At 31.5% G+C, this 18568-nt stretch overlaps 1 protein-coding gene and 1 pseudogene across 1 annotated transcript in view; both read right to left on the reverse strand.

Annotated features, from left to right (window-relative positions):
- LOC145295885 (TATA box-binding protein-like 1) overlaps positions 1–18568 on the reverse strand; it is an 80655-nt gene that overhangs the window by 19718 nt on the left and 42369 nt on the right. The window lies entirely within an intron of this gene.
- Positions 12933–13066, reverse strand: LOC145296463 (U2 spliceosomal RNA; annotated as a pseudogene).

Genomic DNA, 18568 nt, shown 5'->3' on the forward strand with positions numbered 1-18568 from the left:
AGTGAAATACTAAACTACTACAGAAACAATATTGGTCAAAAAGAAAGTTTGGAATACTAATGATCACAGGTCACAAAAGATCCATTATGTGAGAAGAGAAATGATTGCTGTTGATATTCAACCATATTCTGTAACATCTGACATTGGATTTAATAGGTTTATTGCAAACAGGTTTATTGTAAATTACAGCATTCCATCAAAGTACTTCACTGTAAAATAATTTTCGCTTTATTACAGTAAAACAAAAATTCAACTGTCTCTTGGTGAAATTAGCAACATTTTATGAACTACAGACATTTGGACAGAATGCTCCCTTTCTGAGTTTGACAAGTCATTGGCTTTCAAATTATTTTAAATAGTGCAGCGCTGTGTTTAGAGTTGTTCCATTCCCTGGTACACAAACAGGTGCAATAATAAGTGAAGAATTGCACAATGTTCTGAATGAGTATAAAATCTTCAATAAAGTTTTCTTAGTCTTGCCGGATTCAGGAACAAATATAGTTGCTAATGTCAGAGAATGTGATTTAGAATAACTATCATACATTGTAACTCAGTTTGTGAAGACAACCACTACATCTAACAGAAATACAGTTTCTCACTTAAGTCGCTTTCTATTAGCAATTAGCAAATTAACTAAAATATAAAATCAGCTTAATATGGAAAAACTCATTCAAAGTGTGACCACATGGTGGAATTCAACAAATTATATACTGAAAATAAATTAAGAACAATGAAAAGCTCTTGTAATGAGAGTTGTTGATAAGATTCCTATCTTAACAACTTACCAATGGGAATTTGTTTGAGAAAATATCCAGTTCCTGAGTAGATTTGAAGAAATCACCAAAAAAGCAAGTCACAGAACTTCAACCATATCAATGATACTTACAAATTTAGCTCTGAGGTTATTTCTGTCAAAAGCTGTCCAATCTAATTCTAGTGTTTCTGACTTTAATGGAATCCTCACCATTGTTGAACAATTCAGCTTATCAATGGAAACAAGATTTTCATCTGATCTAAATGATAAAAACTTGTGTATGTCTACTTTCCTAGACTCACAATGCAAATATTAATTTTAAAAGATTGAAATATAAAACATATTTAGAATTGAATCCTACATTTACTTTCCACTGATGATAATGAAGCAGTTGAGGATGAAGAAGCAGCTGAGGATGAAGAAGCACGAACCTGCGTAAATTACAACATGACAACTTTGAAAGCAACTGACAAAAAAGTAACGAGTAAAAATGTCGCAAAAGATGCCTTCATCACTCTTTGTATAAGAAGACAATACGAAGTAAAAGTACAATTATTTCTAATTTCAGCCTTAATTTTTGAGGTGTGAAAAGTAAACATTGCATCATTTAAAATAGAAAAATTACACTGATGGACAATTTTTAAAGTATCATCAAATAAAACTGAATTAAAAGACAGTAAATGTGAACATTCAATATAATTCTATACATAATGGTTATTATGCCTATTTTTTTTTTTTAAACAACTTCAGCTGCAACTTAATTATAAGTCGCTAAAATGCTGATATGTTCAATTTTGGTGGTGAAAAAGTACCAAATCTCATAAACATATTTCAAAATCGCATCACAAAAAATTATTAAACGATACAGATCTGAAATATTGCATGCCTAACCAATACATATCGTAGAATGCTATTCGTCCAAATGTCAGCTCTTTACACTAGGTACTTCTTAAATAGTATCCTCAAGAAAATGTAATAATTTTATTTGTTCATCATGGCGATGTAATTAAGTAAACGTACATGTTCAACATCAATTTAATTTTAATAAAAGAGAAAGCTGCATATTATCAACGATAGAGTTCTTTATATGATTGGTATTTCTTTGTGATTCTGTTGAATTCTTCACTTGGCACTGATCACATTCGTCCATTTGAGGTGGTTCCCTCAACCCCTTCACCAGTCAAACACATATAGAGAAAAAAAACTTCAGTTGTCCATCTTCAATGTTTGTAGCACAAATCACGTGTTTTGTATTGTATATTAAATTGTTAGGTGAAAGTACAGACTCGTTAAAAAAACACCCTCTCCTACACATGTTAAAAAATGGGTTTCCAAAAAGTTCTCTGCATAGGTACTATTGTTTTATATTGTTTTAACATCTTTATTTTATTTTTGTATTGGCTTTGTTCAAGTTAACTAGCATTACAAGTTGATGTTTTCTTTTTAGATAATTGTTATTTTATCAACTTGCATGAAAAGAGATATGTAAAAGATGCCGAAAACAGTTTGAATTATGCAAATACGATCAGTAGTTCAAAAGTTATGAGAATTATAAGTGCCAAAATTTAGGCTTTTCGGTGGACATTTTTCTTTAGAAAAAGTGGGTTAAATTACAGACCTCAACATTTCAAGAAATTCAATAATTTCACCATCATTTATTTATTTTTCAAGCTATTCTCGTGAAACTTGGCACTCTTATGTAAAATTGTGTGCTCTTTCTGATTATGCAGTCAAATTTGATGTATCTCTTTACCATAAGCCATGAATTATAAATTCAGATGTACAAATTTCAATTTTTTTAAAAACTGGCGCATGGTATCATAGAGTGGGTGTCTATTTATGAACAAAACTAAGTATTATAGTGATATTTAAATATAGTTTTATTGAGAATAGGCATTTTCCTGCCTCCTCACCACTTAAAGAGCATTCATGGCCGGTATTTACTACTCCCCTCAAAGAAAAAAAAAATTGAGTAGATATGAATTAATCTCAGAAAGAAATCGAAGAAAATTTTTCATATAGATTTTGGATTTCTGTAAAAGATGGAAATTCCCATAGTTGACCAGAATTTATGCATCTTGGGACCAGTCCAATTTTCAATTTTGTAAATCCTCTCTATCTGCCCCAAATATACCCCTATTTTCCGAGATGCAACCATAAATCGTACTCTACATGAATCCTTCATGTAGCTTTCACAGTACCAGGATACCAGGAATCCTGATAAGCAACAACTATATATTCACCAGTTGATGGTAATTTTTGTCATTTCTATTCTGTTGTTTTACTGAAAATTCAACTATGTAAACAAACAAATAAAACGATAATTTTTTACCTGGTTTCCACCTTAACATTTAAAATGATTACTTTTATCGGCTTTAGGGTATGCCGAAAACGAATATCTCATTTAAATTTTCTGAAAATAAGTAGTGGTTTTCTGGATATTAAGCAATGTTATTTCTTATGTTATCACTGGTTGCCATCTTGGTACACGCAAGCACGCAAACCTAATCCGAGAAACTATGCACAAACGCATGTACCAAGATGGCCACCAGCAATAGCATAAGAAATGACATTGCTTAATATCCAGAAAGCTACGTATTTGCGGAAAATTTAAATGCGATATTCGTTTTCAGCATATCTGAAAACCTTAAGAGAGTCATTTTAAAGAAAAATGTTAAGGTGGAGACAAAGTAAAAATTTACAAAATGCATCACAATGAAATTCTTTATCGAACCGTCTAATTATTATTATTTAGATATCTTAAAAAAAAAAAAAAAAAAAAAAAAAAAAAAAAACGGGTTGGTTTTACAGATTGGAAAATATGGTCTAGACAATGAGTTATAAATAAATTCAAGTTTCATGATATCTTTTTTATTTAATTGTTAGGTGAAAGTACAGAATAGTTAACAAAACACTCTTCCTTCTGTTACATGATAAGGGCTGTCCCCTTTTCATGTAAGTATAAAAAATAGAGAGATTTAGTTAAAATTAGTGTTGGGACGATTCCTAATTTTTATACGATTCCGATTCCAGGAAAATATTGATTAACGATTCCGATACCAAGTACGATTCCGATTCCGATTCCTAGGGAATTATTGTTTTGAAATATATCAGGTAGTTTTATACTTATGGTCGGTAGTTCCCAAATAGGTTCCCTAACTTTGGAAGAGATATTTTATGTCTACACCAGTACACCGTCGTGTTTTGGTTTAAATAAAATTATTATATAATAAACTAAACGGAAAACTTAGCAAAATTTATTTTAGAGAAAATTTATTTTACTTAATTGGAATACAGAAAAAAAACTCAAAGAAAATAGAATTTATCCTTCAGAGAAAAAACAAATAAAATAGAATTTATATAACAGAACAAAAACAAGAAAATTAGAGAATAAATATACACAATTCATTATTTTGGTCCTCATAATTAACAGATTTAATGAATTAAATAAAAAAAATATAGCGGAAGAGAAAGAAAATATATACTAATTAAATATAAAAAAGATAAATATTTAATTTAATAATTTATAAATGAACGTGCGTAATGAAAAAAAAAACAATATACCATGTGACATGGCGCCGTAGATACAAAATAACCTTTCCAAAGTTAACGACCGTATATGAGAAATACCATTAATCGAAAGTTTTTGTGTTTTATACCAAAAAGGTAGGTATAGCGAAAAGTTACAATTAAAGGAATTTCAAAAACGACGATTTTTTGTTTGGCTATTGATAGTTGTATTTGTGACGGCAGTTCTTCAGACCTCCATAATTCACAAGGAGTAGTTAACACCTATTATTTTTTCTTACTTTTTCATTGCTTTTACACGTTGTTTCTAACGTGAAGAATAAGTTTAGCCAAACTAATTTTGAAATAGGGTATATCAAAGGAACACATATAAAAATGATACCACTATAAAAAACAAATGAAATACTAGATAAAATTGAACAAACATAATTACCAAAATTACAGAAAACGATCAAAAAAAAAAAATGAAGTTTGTTGAGTGAAATGAATTATTGAAAGAAAATTAATTGAACTAATAGAAATGTTAAATAAAAAAAATGTCACATTTCAATATTTTTTTAATAATTAAATTCTCAGGGTTGTCGAAATTAAAAATTAAGTGATTTTTTTTTTTATTAGACTTCTTTCGAAGCTTGTTACCTTGAAAAATACATTTAAAACCCTGTTTTTTTAAATAAATTGAAAAATAAACGCAATTAAAAAAATTTAATTGATAATTGAAACTTTAAAAACATATTAAACATTGAAAAATTACTTATCTCACAAATTAACGTCCAATAAAGTAGATCCAGTCTTCATACAAGAATTCGGTTATAATAAATACATCTTTCCCAAACTTAAAAATTAAATTTTTTTTTTTTTTTTTTTTTTTTGAGAGAGAGAGAGAGAGTGCTTTAAAATCGCCGGAGAGTGCCGCCTAAAATTTTAAAGAAGTAAATTTTAGGAGTTTAGTGCCTTTCAAAGACGGTTATCATAATTTATTATCATCATTTAATTTCCTTTTTTTCCTCTCCCCCACATTTTCCACGTGGTTCAGTAGTTAACCAGTGCTCCTGTTGCTGTCAGTCAGCTATCTTTACCTAAGTTTTAATTTCTAGTTAAAAGAATTTTTCATGAATAGAATCAGCATTTTTAAAAATTATTTTTTTAGTTGTATATATTGTATTTACTCTTTGAAGTTAAGGAGGGTAAAAAAAAATTGGTGACACCTAGATGGTGACGTAGGCAAAAAAAAAAAAAAAAAAGACACTGCGATTTCGACCCTCACTAATAAAACTGCTCTGAGTGACTAGTTGGTAATTTTTTGTTCCTTTTCTTTTTTATTTTGCTCCTCCAATTTATTTGGATGCATCATAGTTAAATGTTTTAACATGTTGGTTGTGGTCATGTTAGATGGTTTTATTCCTCGCGATATTTTAATTTGACAGACTTTGCAAATGGCTTTCAACTCATCATCCCTATCAACTTCAAAAAGTTTCCATGGAAGACTTTTTTTGGACTTTGGCGTTGTGCGTTCTATCCCAACCATTATCAATGGACCAGAGGTCATCTAGTCAGCGTCAGACAGGGCCAAACTATTTGCAAAGAACTTTGCAGCTAATTCTACCCTATGCGACGAAGGCCATCAACTCCCCATATTTCCTCCTACAACACAGAACAAGCTAGGTAACATACAAATATCCGTGCATGAGGTCGCCAAGCTAATCAAGAACCTAGATTCTAGTAAGACAACTGGCCCTGATGGCATCCCAATTAATGTGTTAAAAAAGCTTCAACCAGAACTTGCTCCCATACTTACGAAACTATTTAAGCGCTGCCTTAAGGAGAAGTACTTTCCGACCCCCTGGACAACCTCATCAGTTTGCCCTATGTTTAAGAATTCAGGTGATAAGTCCTCTCCCTCTGAGTACAGACCAATAAGTCTCCTGTGTGTTATGAGTAAGTTGCTGGAATCCATATTAAATAGAGAAATAGCCAACCACCTCAGCAGGAATAACCTTCTTAGTGACACACAATATGGTTTCCGCTCTGCAAGATCTACTGCAGATGTGCTGACGGTTATATCCCACAGGATTAGTGAATCCCTTGACAAAGGCTTCCTTTCTAGGGCAATTGCTCTTGACATATCAAAGGCCTTTGACAAGGTATGGCATAAGGGTCTACTTCACAAGATTTCCAGCTACGGTATAACTGGAAATGTGTTCTCTATCATTAAATCATTTCTCTCCGATAGGCTCATAAGAGTAGTGGTAGATGGACAAAAATCGGAGGCCTGCAATATAAATGCTGGAGTCCCTCAGGGGTCAATCCTGGGCCCAACTCTCTTCCTGATCTACATCAATGACCTCCCTAAACACATACTTAAATCATTCGTTGACATCTATGCTGATGACACGACCATCTACGGCAACACATCAAAGGCTGTAAATGACAAAGTTCTCTCGGATTCTCTCTCCTCTGATCTCGAGCGCGTGGTTCAGTGGGGGAAGATGTGGCTGGTTACCTTTAATGCATCCAAAACCAAACTCCTATCCTTACATCATCAACGCTCTGATCCCCAGCTGGCATCAATTGTGATGGATCGCTCTCGTCTGGGTGAGGCCCCGCGTTTTGACAAGCTTCTGGGTTTGACCTTTACTCCTGATCTGAAATGGAACACGTACATCAAGTCTGTTGCCAAGGTCGCTGGAAAGATGGTGGGATCCTTCTACCGCTCCAGAAGATATCTCACTACTGATGCAATTCTCTATCTATATAAAAGCCAAGTATGTCCAAGGATGGAATACTGTTGCCATATCTGGGCAGGAGCTGCCAAAAACAGCCTATCATGCCTTGACAGAGTACAAAATAGTCTTCGTGGTTTAGTGGGGGATGCTCTTTTCTCTACCCTGCAACCTCTCTCCCACAGAAGAGACGTTGCGAGCCTATCCTTGTTTGATCATTATTTTCATGGCAGGTGCTCGTCTGAACTCCAATCCCTGGTCCCCCCTCGCCAATCTTTCACGAAAAACACCCGTCTAGCTGAATCCACTGTGAAAAATTTCCCCCACTCTATATCTGTGCCTAAATCAAAACGCGGATTCCATGAACAAAGCTTCTTTCTTAGAACTGCACGCCTGTGGAACTCTGTTCCGTCTGCCTGCTTCTCTCCGGACTACAACTTGGATGTCTTCAAGTCCAATGTTAACAAATTCCTAATGAACCGCCCCCCTAATTAAACACTTCATCAAATCTCCACACTAACGTAATGTACTTGCAATAACCCTTATCCCTGAGTGGCTTCCGGGCCTTGATAAGTGGTGATCACTGTGTAAAAAAAAAAAAAAAAAAAAAAAAATCCGCTAAAAAAGACAAAAAGAAAAAAATATAAAGGGATGGGGCGGTAAATTGTACCAACCGGTAGTTAACAAAAAAAACTTATAGAATTTAATTTTTGAAACCAATGTATAAAAGTTTACATAATGAAATGCAAATATGCATTTTCTTTTGAATTTTTTTTTTTGGTTGACTGTGTTCAATTCACACGTGGTTGATGCGGTTCAATATTGCTAAACTATAAGTCTTAAGTAAAATTCTATTCATAAATACTTTTTAAAATGAAATTATTTAATTAATCGTAAATATTATTTAGACATAAAAATTGATTGATTACAAAACCTTTTAAAAATATATATATTAATTTCTTTTTCGTTCGGCAAAAAACTGCGCAAAACACTTTTAATTTTCAATTTAAAATTCTAGAAAAAAGATTATATTATTCTGCTTTTAATATAATCAAATTCAGGGTTTTATCTTTCTGGAGAAAAAAATTTTAAAAATGGATTTTATTTCAATGAAATTAAAAAAAAAACTTGACTGAATTGAATTAATTACCCTTGAATTAACGAAGGGGTTATTTAATAACTTTAGGTTTGGAAGAGATAGGTATGGGGTCGATTTTTTGGAAACATCAAAAGAAGCTGACAACTGTCAAAACTTTGCGAAATAATACAACGTGATCAATTTCATTTTAGAGATATTTCTTTCAAAAGCCTTCTTTTAAAAAAAGAAAAAAAGTACATTGTTCTATTAAACCGTTTACTGTTTAAATAATTTGACTTTTATTTTAAGAAAATATAAGTTGAAAAAGCATTTTCATTCAGTATTAGAAGATTTGTCAGTAAAAAAAAACAATCGCCAAAAAGATAAGCGTTTTTTTATTTTTACTGGCAATGTAGAGCCCTGCAGACTTCTTTTCAAGTTAACTCTTTTGTAGTTTTGATCACAATAGATCTGAATGAATGAACCTTGTAAGGGAGGGGCACTAAGCATTGCCCTGTTAATAATGAATTTCTTTGGTTTCTTTTTATAACATGCTACATTTCTCTCTTGCGGTTAGAAATATCAGGAAATTTTTTTCTTTTTTTCAACATCAGACTAAAAGACTCGTAATGAAGGAATCGGAAAATTAAGGTATTTTTTAACGATGCGATTCCGATTCCGATACCTCCCAAAATACACGATTCTTACGATTAACGATTCCGATTAATCGTCCCACCACTAGTTAAAATGAAAATGAAATAGCATAGACGAAATTCGAACCTCGTAAATTAGGTTTAGAAATAGATTACGAGAGAGAATTAGAAAATGGAATGTAAAACAAACGATTATTTTAGCTTAGAGATAAAATAGTTTCAAGAAAAGAATGTGCACTGTCAATTTTGTTATGAAAATTCAATTGAAAGAATGCAGCTACAAGATAATTTAATAAACATGTTTTTAACATATTGGAAATATAGGTTACTGGGAATATAGGTTAAAATTCCTTTTGTAAAAAAAAGGAAAAGTTTTGGACACGCATGTCCAGAACACGTGAAAGAAGACACATGTTTTAACATGTGTATGACGTCATGGAAAAATGGGAAGTTCTAGATATAGTTAGAAAACTTTAGAGTTAAGAAAGGAGAAACTGGGAGAGAGTCTGAGGGGACAGACGATAGTCTGCAGTTTGGGATTTGAACGTCTAGAAGCGAGACGGTCACTGTTGAAACTTAATATGTGAAGCTTTGAATTCTTGATGATGAAAACCACGGCCGGTCGTGAGAAGAAATAAACCCATCATGTGTTTTTATAAACGTCGTCTTTGTGTTGTGATTCTACCAAAAGGTAAAGTGAAAATTGTTATTATATGTCTATATATCTGTGTTATAAAATGTCATTACATACGCATCTTACATACACAAATGAACACTAAGACTGTCTGAACACTATCTCATCACTCAAAGAGCTTTTTTCTACACTTCTAAGTATAAACGTTTTTATAAATATGAATATCTTTATAAAACGAACAATCCCCCTTACAACATCAATCTCACTAAGACTTTCTAAGACTCACTCTTAATAAAACTCTCTCAATGAAACCCCTATATAACACTTCCCCATGTTAAGAATGGGTTTCTAAATAATAACGTTACTATTTCAGCATGGTAGCATAAGCGCACAAGTATCTTTTATTTTTATATTTATCTAAGTATTTATTTAAGTATCTTTTATTTTTATTTTTATATTTTTTTTGTTTTTTTTTACCACTAAAAAACAAAACACATGTACTTAGTACATTTTGTTTTTTAACGCTTTTAGTACATGTGCACTAAAAGCGTTAAATACAACAAAATAGTGTAGTTTGGAAATCAAATTTGAAAAATTTTTTTTAAATTGAAAAAGTCAGAATAAAAAAATGAAACTTTTTTCTGCTTTCATTTTGAAAGCATAAAAAACAGTTTTCTATTTTTAAGAGAATACAAACTCGTTAATACGCTGACAGCAATGATTAGCACATAGCGAGCCATTTCCCTTTAAAGCGATTTGAATTTCTATAAAAGACAATATTTTAAAGAAATTTCCACACAATAATTATCAAACATTATACATGAAAATAATTCTGAAACTATTATCTATATGAAAATGGATGATATATACCGATTTATCTTATAAATTTTGAAATATTCTTCGTCAACTTTGCTCGGTCGTAACTTTGCTTCCTATGGTCGTTAAAAAAAAATTTAAAAAAAAAAAAAAAACAGAAGAAATGGACTTCTATACTTATATAGCCTGTAAAATTTCAGCCACATCCAATCAAATTTAACCTCGCGCATGTGTATCCAAACGTAACGTATGAAATGTAAACATTTAAAAAACAGTTTCCTTTTTCGCTGTCATAATTTTTTATCGTTTTTCATCTTTAACTTGGAGCATAAAAACATTGAATGAATAAAAGAAAAATAAATTAACATCATTGGAATGCTTATTCTATTCTCTTTCCAGCAATGTAATTCTTTTAAAAATTGACCAACAAATAAAAAAGATATGACTTGTTGAAAACATTGGCTATGTAATATTGCCAATGTCCATGAAAATACAGCATACGCTTGTAATGCTAAGTTAATGCTGTAAAATGATTTATTTCCAGTTGGTGTGGACCGTTCTGCTTTACGTTGAATGCCCAGAAAAAGTCCCTTTTGATTAATGTTTACCGGTTTTAAAATAAGCAAACAAACCTGGCTGCTGTTTAGAATAACAGAATAGTTTTTATCTGGTAAACAAGAATCAGAAAGGACTTTTTCATGGTATATATGTGAAACAAAATGATTTGCACAAACTGAAATTTTTTAATAAGATACCCATTCATTTTTTTCATACGATAATTTGGGCTGTTATAAGATTCCTACCTTAACAATTTACCAATAGGGACTTGTTAAAAAAAAAAAATTGTCCAGTTAAAGAAATCACCAAAGAAGCAAATTATAGAACTTCAACCTTATCGATGATAATACCTACAATTTTAGCTTCGGGTTATTTCTTTCAAAAGCTATTCAATCTAATTTTGATATTTCTGACTTTAGTAGAATCTTTACCACTGTTGAACAATTCAATGAATCAATGGAAACAAGATGTTCCTCCCATCTAAATGATAAAAACTTGTCTACTTTCCTAGATTTAAGATAAAAATTTAAATTTCAAAACATGGAAAACACAAAGAATTGGATTCTACATATATTTCTACTGATGATAATGAAACAGAATCTGCAGGATACATTTCTTCAAGCTTTGTTGAGGGTCAAGAGGTTCAAAGGAGAAGTAAAATTGTATCTCTTTCAAACCTGTTCGAATAAACCTACAGTAACAAATCAAAACTTTGAGCAGGTAGAAGCAGAATTAAACATGGAGACTGCAACTACAACAGAAATACAAAATCACAATCTAAACTCAAAAGGAGTAAATCCCTAATGGTTAAGAACTTACATAGCTTTACAACTACTCGCAAGAGGTGATGATCTGTTTCAGTGGTGGAAAAAGGAGACCTTACCACTGCTGAGTAAACCGGCCTCAAAATATTTAACCGCATTACCTTCATCTGTGGAGAGTGAGAGGCTCTTTAGTAGAGGCGGTAAGCTATGAGCAACAGGCTGCGTTCTGAGAATAGAGAAACTCTAATGTTTTTACATTACAACTTATAAGTATTCCACTTTAAATACTGAGGAGACTGTGAGAGCAGTGGAGGCAAGCAGCAAGAACAGAAGAGGAAGTAGAGCAGCAGCAGGTGCAGAACTTCAGCTTATAGTTATTCACTTAAAGAATTACAATTTGTACTTTGTAGTTGGTTTGTAATGTCTTTTTTCTTATCTAATTGTTTAATTATATTCATGTAAGAATTGAAAATTATACTTTATACTTTATGTTTTGTAATTTTAGCTAATAAAGGCAAAAATCCATAATAGTGGCCAGATACTTAATTAAATGTTAGGTTAAATTGGAAGTTACTATGTAAATGTGTCAGTGCAATCTGATGAGTTTCCTGATAGTGACGAAATTTAAATTCAATAGGAAAGAGAAAAGTAATTAATTATCAATTAATCAGCAAATTTGCCAATTACCGAGTAATCAGTACAACCCTAGTTGAGCCATACATAAAACTTAAAAAATAATAATACTTGATGCCTCCTTGCTCAGCATTATGAGGGGAGAATCAAGGGCAAGTTGAGTTATCCTAAAAACAAAGTGATGCCCTCCCCTACACCTCGGTGTAGCAACTAATGAAAAGGAAGCTTTCAGATCGCCCACGACTATAGTCGATCACTTACTTTTTTTGTTTGTTTTTTTTTTTTTTTAAATCAAAGTCATAAAACATTAACCACAACACACCAGTTAACAGAACTTCAAACACCCAAAACAGCAAGTTTTTCAAAACGACAACACATGAAAGTTGAAAAATTATATAGGAGTGTTTATTTTACAGGACATCTGACAAACATGATTTTCTGTTTTCATTGACATTTTTTCTTTATTTTATATATATATATATATATCCATTTTCTTTGAGTATGCCCATTGCATAAAAAATGTTAGCAATTATTTCTTATTTACTTAGCTTGAATGAACATATATTTTCAAACTGAAAATAAAAGAATGTCAATAAATGAAATGAACACAGATATACAACATTTTAAAACAACGATACTTAGCATTTTATCCATTACATAAATTCAGAAATATAGAAAACTACTTGTCTGTCAAAAAGTCAGGAATTAGTTTGATGTATTTATATTGTACCTATTTACTATGCCTCCCCACGGGACAGAGTTAGACACCAGGGTCGTTTTTTAACGTGGAGAAAAGGTACAAAAATAAAAATTGTCTCAGTCGTGAAGGATTTCTCCTCCACGGAAAGAGAACAAGAAATGGAAGTGCAGCATCTGAAGAACAGATACTACACTTTGATCTTGACCAAAAAGGCCAAGAAGGTATGTATTTATATTGTAAGCCAGATTCTTCATCAAAAATAAAGAAAATCTATAAAAAGTAGCAAAAAAAAATAAATAAAAATAGTTGCTAGTTTCAAATTAACTAAAATTTAATCTATAATATAAATCTCACCTGTCTGCTTAAAAGTATCTATGTATGTTTGTCTACCTAAGACTTTCGACAGAGACGACGGATTTTCACAAGATCAGTATTGTTTTGAAGCTTAACCCTTCAGACAACAAATATCAAAAAATTGGCTAAAAACATTCATTCCTTCACCCTCAACTAGGCACTTTTCTACAGGGAGGGGTTACTTTTTTTCGACAATATTTTTTTAAAGTCATCCCCTCTTTTCGATTCACAACCCTTAATTTAAACATTCGGCACTTCCGGTTTGGCGATGGACGCAACAGCAAAGACGTCACATTTTTTTTTTTTTTTTACATTTTTTTCTTCCTTCACAGTATGAGTTCGAGCCTGCCTGCCTGCCTACTACCACTTTTTTATTTTTGCTCAACACACACCTCCAAACACCCGGGCAATGTTGGGCACCCAGGCTAGTTTTATATAATTCTTTTTATTTTCAACATAAAGAGTTTCAGGTTTTGTTTTAAAAGCTTCCCCCTCCTTCAATGTAATTTCTGGATAGTGATAAAATTGTTTGGTAATCTAGTTTACATGTGTTCAGACATTACTGAAGTAAAAAAAAAAATCATGATTTATGTATTTATGTTAGGTATATATTTTCCATTCAAAAACTATTAATCAATAAGCTGTTTTGAAGTCATGTCCAACGTCAATAACATATCTAAACAAACTGTAATCTAAGAAATTATCAATTTGTTTTATCTACAAAATGTTTTATTCAAAAACTTTGATCTTCATACTGGGATCAAAGTGGATTACCAGTTCTGCCCTCTTTCAAGAAAAGACTGGTGCAATTTCTGTTTTTGTCTCAACCAGATTATTTTTAGTAAATTAGATTTCTCCACAATACCTATCGACCTTGTGTCTAATTCTGACCGTGTGACGACAATAGATGCATAGAAAAGTAAATATTTTTATAGTTTATACAAGTATTTCTTTCCTAGTTTACTAAATTAATGAATTATATTTATTTGCAGTTGACAATTTATTCAAAACTTTTAGGATTACATTTTAATGCAAGTTGTAAAACATTAACCACAACGCGTCCGTTATAACACGTTGGTTGATAGAACATTAAAAGCCAAAATAAGTTTTTCAAAACGACAACGTAAAAGTTGTTTTTTTTCTTTGAAAAATTTAATGTTGAGTCTATTCTTTTGCATGCAAATATTACTAGATATATTTATGGACCCAGTAGGAATAAGCATCCTGATTGGCTTCACTTAAAAAAGGATAGATTTTGGTTGACACCGGTTTAACCTTCACCGTAGCATGTTCAAGCGGATTTTGGCGACCGAGAGTGTGATTTTTTACATCTTTACACAACTTTAATTTTTGGATTGATATTTTTATCAAATAAATAAAAATAAATAAAATAGTGACTTATATTATTTATTTGCAGCCAAGATGATTTTTTATGGAGAGAGGGTTTATCTCCAAAATTTTTTAAGAAAATTTTTCAAGTCAAAATTTGGATTGATATTTTTACCAAATGGAGACTTACAAAAGAAAAAAAAAAAAAGTTGATTTTTTAGGAATATTCGGGTTAGTGTTAAACAAATAACACATTTAAAATTGATTTTGTTTAATTCGTTTATTGCTTCTTCAACTCTTTCACATTAACTTGGAAATGAAAATTAGTTCTATTTTTTCTTAAGTTGCCAAAAACTACCATTCATCTTCTATGACATCATCCATTTTAGAGTATATATATAAATTTCGATACTTTTTTGTGACCAAGAGCGGAGGTCCGCTCGAAATATAAAAAATAATAAAAATATTAAATATTAAATACAAAAAAGTAACATCGTTTTCATGCTTCAAAAAACCCTCATAACCATTAAATCACTATCCTAGAAGCATATATGGACTTTTAACAGATACATACATATATATATATATATTTCATTAAATAAAATAGACATGTTTTGTCTATTAATTCTATTTTCAATCCGTTCCAACTTCCGAATAACAAGTCTTCACTTCTGGCAGGAACTGGGTGATGTAATCACCATATTTATCATACGTCCGAGTACTTTCCAATCCTTCAGGATTCATAGTCCAGGATTATGATAAATATGGTGATTATACCGCCAGTTCCCGCCAGAAGTGAAGACTGTTATTCGGAAATTGGAAAGGATCAAAAATAGAATAGACATAAAAATATCTATTTTATTTAATGAAATATGCCATACAGAAAAAATGCTGCCTAAATATATATATATTAAGTAATGTGATTTATAATTACAATTTTTTTTTTTTTTTTTAATAAATTAAGTTAGACCAATTACCGCCCTTAGACTCGTAAATCAAATAATAAATAAAGCCAATAACACATGACAATTATCTCCCCTTAAAAACTTGCAAAATAAATATTCTCTCTCTATATATATTAACTGTAGCGTCTTTAAATCAAAATACGCTAACGGAAACAATTTACTGCACGAGCGTCGCCCTTTTAAAATTCATCATTCAATAAAATAAAAAAGCTATAGCAAACATCTAAATGACTATCAAATTTATTATGTAAATTCAAAAAAATATATATATTTTTTCTACTCATTTCTATCTCTAACCTATACTAATTTTCTTATAAATTTTAAATCCAAACCTTTTATTTCAATTTTTCAGATTCATCTGCCTTACTTTTAATGCTAGGTTTATTTTTGGTGTCTTTTCAATTCAATAGAAATCCTCCTAAATTTGCTGATGAGGAGACCGTGCTTACCAAAAAAACTATGTATAATTGTTCTACGTGACTTCATGTATACCACAAATAAAAAGCACGGATTTCCGAAACGATCGTACAGATAATTGACTTTGTTGTTGTTCCTTCTTATGAAACTGATTTTTAATTTAATTAAAATTTGATTTTTAAATTTAAAAAATTTTTTTTTAAATTATAAATCACATTACTTAATATTGAATTAGCTCTAGGACATTTAACTATCGAGCTTATTATATATCTAAATTACAACGAGCATTTCCTGTATTTTAATTAAACTAGTAATTTCACTATTACATTAAAATACACTTAGCTCTTTAGACTATTATTCTAATCTCCTTTAAATTATATATATATATATATATATATATATATATATATATATATATATATAAAATAGTTGTATTCCTGTCTGTTTGTCCACAATTTAATTAATATGTACACTTTTTTTTACAAGTTTCCTACTGAAAACGGACTTCTATACATTTTTATTCCAGTATAATTTCTATTTATCCAAATGAAATCTACATTCAATGAGTAAGCTCATTTGCATTGTTACATTAAAGAAAATCCATTTTAATAATTAGTTCCGTGTTATTGTTTGTTGTAAGAATCATTTTAGTTGTTCTATTTAAAAATATTTAAAGTTATTTGTTTTTAATTTAATTCACTTTCAATTATTAATAGTTGACAAGTTACATTTAAAACCGGAAGTAAGCTTATTTATTTAAGCTATGAGAGTAACTTTGCATTTGATTTTCATAAACCAAAATAGATGTGTTCTATGCTTCCCGAAATCCAACATGTAGTCACTTTTCGTAACAACTTAGGATATTCGGTGTATCTTAAATAGCATCTGATTGTTTTGACTGAGCAATGCAATTTTTTTTGCTCTAAAGAAAACACTAGTTTTATTTTAAAACTTTTATGAAAAAAAATCAATTCAGGTAAGTTGATTATGTAGTAGAGCTGACATATATTCAATGTAGCTGCCTTCTGCCTAAATCACCGCCTCGATATGGATCCGGAACTAGTAGCATGCATTTTCTACAAGTGCCGGCGAGAGCTCGGTGAATACTTGGCAGATGGCAGGAATCAGGCTGCCTTTGGTATTATGGGGAGTCTTGTTGGTGATGTTCCTGACATATGACCAAACAAAGTAGTCCAGTGGGTTCAGGTCAAGGGAGGAGGGGGTCAGTGAGAAAAGGGTACAAAGTCGTAGCACTCTTGAAGCCAAAGTTGGGTCTCTTCGGATTTGTAGGCCAGCGCTAAGTCCTGCTGCCACGCCCTGGGTCTGCCAACGGCCACCAGATTGCACCAGGGGATCACCACACTCTTCAGCACATCCAGGTACGCTTTCAAGCCAACTTCGAAAATGTGAGGTGGCATGATATGGCCCTCACTTGAAACCACACCAAAGATCATAACCGTGGACGGAAACTTCGTTTTCATCACCCTGGGCACGTCTCTATTATTCATGGCAATCCAGCTATATCCCAAATTCCAAGATGTTATTCATCTTACCATTTATTTATTTCCACATGTCAAAAAGTTCACTCTTGATGCTTTCCACATATCACAATGTTCATTTTGAATGTTTCCAGCACAGACTCTTTGGAAAAGTACGAACTTGATACTCTTAAAATATGTTTTCATGGATTTAGACAAATAGAAAAAAATTATTTGGATTATTCAAACTCTTATTTTCATCTTGGTTGTTATATTCACAATGTTTAAACTGATGTAAACGCTTTGTACCGATTCAATCAAATAATTAATTTTCGATTGGTTCTCTACTTTGAATACCTTCAACATTTCTGAAAACAAACAAAACCTGCCTTTAACCCCTGCTTATTGGCATTAGCACATGGACCTAACTTCCTAAGATGGTGACATCTCTGAACATCGACTTACTAATATTAATACAAACTGTTCGTCTTACTCTCTAATCCTAACCTGCATGCATATACTTACAATAATCTTTTCATCATCCAGGACTTTCACAGTCAAGAGGCATGAATATTAAATAACTTCTTGACGAAAAAGCCTTAACTTACTTGTAAAAAAAAAAAAAAAAAAAGATGCAAATAAAGTTTATAAATATGTAAGAATAAAACTGTTCTTCTATTCAGATTTGGGAATCTTAAAGCTGAACTTCAGAGTCAACAAATTACCTTTTGTGGATTAAATAAATGGCTCAGTTCAGATTTCAATATAGGTTCTCCAGGAAGACTGTATAAACTTTTTCCAGAATACAAGGAATCTCAATTTTGGTGCATCCTTTTTATAATGTTTTAAAATTAATGTTTCCCCTCAACATCAGAGTCCAGGATACCAGAGATTCAGTCATATTGAGCATAGCATCAACATTCTCTCATTGATAAACTTCAAAATTAGGTGCAACACTGCTTAAACATCTATTTTGTGCTTAACTAGTTTGAATGTGAGAGGCTTGTTTGCATCTGAAGAGATCTCTTGTCCCTGAGATTGAATGCAGCTGTGATCAAAGAGATGCACTTTGTTTCATCTAGAGATCGACAGGTGCTGACCAAAGATTTTGATGTCTTTTCCGTACAAGGGAATCCCCCAGGATAAGAGTGTTTCCTTGCTTGTGAAATGCACTGTCCACAATG

This window comes from Euprymna scolopes, chromosome 16 (assembly GCF_053919585.1).
Source record: "Euprymna scolopes isolate OS-2025 chromosome 16, ASM5391958v1, whole genome shotgun sequence".
NCBI lineage: Eukaryota > Metazoa > Mollusca > Cephalopoda > Sepiida > Sepiolidae > Euprymna > Euprymna scolopes.